Below are 5,092 nucleotides of genomic sequence, written 5' to 3' on the forward strand. Positions count from 1 at the left end.
AAATCGCCAACAGCCCATTTCTTAACAGAATTTAACAAAATTTTGAACACAAACTCGCACAACACTATAGTTTTGGAAATATATGGGATCATCATTTTCTTGGACTTCTGGACGGAGTAAGGCCGGTGGGTCACTGGGTCAAGTCGGGCAAAAAAAAGGCCAAGTACGATTTGCACCCCCATAACTTTCCTCTTAACGAAGTATTTCAATGGGAGTTTGCACATTCCGTTGCCTAATGATAGTTGATGTTGCTACAGGTTCCAATTTGAGATTTTCCGAAAGGTTTCTTTTGAGTTCTTGGGATATTCAACATTTTTGAACCATCCAAGTCTACATTTGAGTTTGTTGTTTTCAAATGAAATTAAACACGAGATATTATTCCCTTATTGACCCCATAGGTAATCGGAGACATCTATAGAACATGTGTTGTTCTTGTAGTACTGTTGATATTTCCTGAATATCTCGATGGATTGTCCGAATCCGTCCTTACAAAACATGAACACTCGAAATAATCACCAAGGATTGTTTTCAATGATTTTTATCGCTCTTATTTGCACCAATACTTGAACATCTGTATAATGTTTGTGATATCAACGAACTGTAGAAATTTTGGACGATCTGATTGAAGTCATGTCTTGACTACAGAGAACTGTAGATGGACTACAATTAGACCTATATGCATGCGGAAAACAATGATTAGCTCCAGAAACCAATACTACATCGAACAGGAGTAAGCAAAAGCCTCGACTAGATTCCTGAGCAGGGAATGAAATTATCGATCACGACCGCGATAGTAGAAAACTCACCCACACGCATTATCGGCGAAAAAAGACGTGCGATAAATTCAGACCCGGGTTTCTCCCGAGAATGTGTTTTCGCTCGTTCCGCAGCGCCGAAAATCGATTATCATCTCCAATGAAAAGCTGACTGGTTTGCTTTCTGCTCTTTGTTCGCCTTTCCGTAGTCACGTCGTCACCGGCTGTAGCTTCTATGTATAAAATTTCTGTCCTCTCTCGAGCAGCTTGTGTGGTCGAGTGGTTATGGTGCGCGCTCATATACATTTTTGTGGAGGGTCTAGGTTCGAATCCCGTTAACGGCAAATTTTTGTTATTTGCCTTCTGATAGTTATCGCGATAACTTTGCAGGCGATAAAGTTGGATAGCGAAAATGAAAAGAGAGATTTCCAGTTTTCGGCTATCTTTGATCGTGGACAAACAGCAACGACCGATAAACATTTCTCACAGGACAAGTAAAAACAGAAAAAATCGGTTGCTCGAAAAACGCCGTTTTTCGTCTCAATTTGCTGATAATTTCATTCCCTGTTCCTGAGTACCCGGGATGGCCTGGCTGAAGTCAGGCCTTGAGTTCATTGAGCTGTAGATAAACTGTAATCACATGTTTTACCTATGTGGAACCTCTGTGCACTGCATAAACTCATATTCGATCATGTGTCAATAAATAGGTCCCACACAACTATTCCTAGGAAAATGTGATGACCCAAGCGAAGTCATGCCTTGACTTCAGAGAACCATAGATGGACAAAAATGAGAGTTATTTGCACGCGGAAAACTTTGGTTAGCTCCAGAAACCAATACTGCATCGAACAGGAGTAAATAAGTTCCTCGACTAGATTCCTGAGTACCCGGGATGGCCTGGCAAAAGTCAGGCCTTGAGTTCATTGAGCTATAGATCAACTGTAATCACATTTTTTACCTGTGTGGGATCTCTGTGGACTTCATAAACTCATATTCCACCATGTGTCAGGGAAAAGGTCTTGCACAACTATCCCTAGGAAAATGTGATAACCTAAGCGAAGTCATGCCTTGACTTCAGAGAACCATAGACGGACAATAACGAGTTTTTTACACGCGGAAAACAATAGTTAGCTCTCGAAACCAATACTACATCGGCCTGGCAAAAGTCAGGCCTTGAGTTCATTGAGCTGTAGATGAAATCTAATCACATCTTTTATTTGTGTGACATCTCTGTGGACTTCATAAACTCAATGTCAATAAAAAGGTCTCTCAAAACTATTTCTATGGAAATTTGATAAACTTAGCGAATTCATGCCTTGACTGAGATGGACATCAATTGGGGGAGTTGGGGTGTTCGGATCAAATAATATTCGGTTGCGTTTGTTGTTGTAGACGCTTGTTCTTGTCGCAGCGGGCTACATCTAGAAGCCATCCGAAAACTGAAAGTGTTTCTCGGAAAAAATCCAAAAGAAATTCGGTGAAGTCGATGAAGAAAAATCGATCACTGTACATAGAGGTACTTACGTTTTTTCGGCAGTTTTGTTCTCTTCGTCATGGTTTTTTTTATGGAACCTGTTGATCTAAAAGTTGGCCTCCAATCCTTCCCAACTAAGCTGAGTTGTATGCCCAAATTTCTAGCAATTTGGCCCACAAAAAAAAACCATGACGAAGAGAACAAACCTGCCGATAATAACCTTTGTCACCCTACATACATCCACGAGAAATGTTTTATGAAGCGGTTCACAAAGTTTCGTCATCAAGATAAATAAAACTTGTTTACTCTTTGCTCTAAACTTTATTTGAAAAACGTATGCTATGTCACAATGCTGATGTACCCGTTTATGCCTTGCATTTATGACAAATAAATCCCTATGTAGTTCTACTACAGTTTCCACATACGAACACCGCGCAATACGAGCAAGTAGTCATCGTTTTTCTGTCTCTCTTGCATAGTTCACATCTTTTTCGTTTAAGATTTACCGTCTGTACTCGAAAAGTTTGGGAATGCTGCCTTCGGCAATTTACGCAAATAATGATTTTGATGACTTTTCCACGCTTAAGGCATAACTTTTGCTTACATTTAACACACTTTCTTAAGCTTTTAGACGATGAGCAACATTTATCTCTTTTGTTATAAACCGCCATTTGACTGCTGAAATCTTTCAATGATTTTTTCATGTTAGATCCAATGTACCGGTTTTCACTCCGAATCAAAACATTCTCTTGAATCAGTTCGTTAAATAAGCGTTTCAAGAACTCTGATCGCCATAAGTGATTCTCCGGAACAAACACTTTTCTGTAGACGCAACTTCCATTGAGGCAAGCTATATTGATAATCTCCATAATTACTTTTTTCGACCACACTCTAGTTTTTCGGGAACAATTCGTGTTTCGGGTGACGAAATCACCTGTGTCGACTGCCCCTTTCGTTTTGTTATAATGAATAACAATCGCTGGTTTATTTGAGCTTTTTTCGGTAGCTTCGTGATTGGTAGTGAGCACAACAACAGGTTTTAGACTTTTTACCTTCGACAAATGATGTTACGGCGCAATGGTTGTTGTACCCCACCAGAACCGAGTTCTGCTCTCGTCCTTTAACCGACACAAATTCTGCGGGAAGGTCTGGTTTATTTTGTCGGAGGGTTCCAGTTATGAGTGTCTTTTGTTTCCATAGGTCTTCCGCTAACTCCCGCGATGTGAAGAAGTTATCTGTTGTTACTTCACGCCATGAGTTGAGGAACGGCTGAAGCAAGTCTAGCACCACACGTTTTCCTTGCCCCTTTTCTGGTGTTTCGCCCTTTTTACCCGTGTAAATTTGAAAATTGGATATGTATTGACAGTCGACGCATGAACAGCACCAAAACTTCACTCCATATTTTCCAGGTTTGGATTTCATGTCATGTAAACCCGGAAAGGGACATGTCCTGAAAGTCCATCAAGAGCAAACATGATACTTCAACATGTAGTTATTTTTTATGAGATCATTTGTGAGCATTTTGCTGTTTTGTAAACATAATTTTAATGTAGATTCAGATTTTTTTATTTACGCAAAGGATATAAAAAAAATAACGAAAAGGATATAAAGTTTGAATCAGCCGCTATCTGAATCTGGGGACATGAAGCACTGCTGTAACTTTGCAACGTATTGGTAAAAATGGCAAAAATGTAACTCAAAATATTTCAATGGAGTGACTTTGAGTATTTTCGATGGTTTTGTTTTCTTCATCATAAGAGGTTTTTGTCGGCCAAATTGCTTGAAACTTGTTTGTATTATCCAGTTAGATAACGAGAGCTTCAAGGATAACTTTTAATTTAGAATATACCCAATAATAAACAAAACTGCCGAAAATAAAATAAAAATCCCCTATATCCTTATTGCTAGTAAAAAAATTGGAAAAACAATTGGAGCAATACTTTCAACTGTTGCTCAAAGACGCTCATGCCACGCATTTTATACCATACAAATTTCATCTGCATATTGAAGGTCTAATAAGTAGCTATTTGATGAAATTTTGTAAACAATTATTATAAGCGCAGACATTTTCTTGCAAAATTTCAGCAGTTTTGATAAACTCATTTGAAAATGCGCAGTGTTGGATTACTAAGGACACTCGAGCCTTACATAAAACTTCTGTGAAAATTTAAAGCAAAATGATGCACAAATGTTATTTTATAATTCATCATTTGATACTTTGCCAAGAAGTTTGAAACCTTACCGCGGTATGTGCACAGCCGCTCATCGACTGTCAAATTCTTTCCAGGATTGTAAACTTTGATGCATCGATCGACAACTGTTTCATAGAATATCTTCACAGGTTCCAATTTATCCTGAGATGCTTTAAATCGACGTGACCGGGTACTTCGATCGTCAAACCGCCAATTTATGAATATTTCACTAAATCTGTTTCGAGACATAGCCAGCTTGTAAAACTGAGGTGCCCAAACACTGTCGTCCGCCCATAGGAGTTTACTATTCAAATTATTTTGGTGCATCCTACCTGCCGCAATCAGCACGCCAATAAACGCCTTCATCTCGGGAACGGAAACATCCTTCCACTTTGAACGACCACGGTTATGTCTACGACGAGCATACATGTTGGTATATTTCACCATCAAGCTGATCAAGTTGTCGGGAAAGAAGAGCTGAAAAGCATCCTTAGCCGACTGAATTTTAGTTGCGCTATCATTCAAGCAATGCCTCGAATGGTCGAATTCTCCAGGCGTGCTATGAGAACTCTTCTTACTCCATTTGATCCCATTCTTTCCGTAATAAAAAATCGCTTTTTCACTATCCCGACGAGGAACCGAAGCTTCGATATCCACAAGACTGTCATCTT

General features: G+C 39.3%; 1 pseudogene; it reads right to left on the minus strand.

Annotated features, from left to right (window-relative positions):
* Positions 1–1,324: 1,324 nt before the first annotated feature.
* Positions 1,325–3,651, minus strand: LOC115261993 (piggyBac transposable element-derived protein 4-like; annotated as a pseudogene).
* Between the last annotated feature and the right edge of the window lie 1,441 nt (positions 3,652–5,092).

Source organism: Aedes albopictus, chromosome 1 (assembly GCF_035046485.1).
Source record: "Aedes albopictus strain Foshan chromosome 1, AalbF5, whole genome shotgun sequence".
NCBI lineage: Eukaryota > Metazoa > Arthropoda > Insecta > Diptera > Culicidae > Aedes > Aedes albopictus.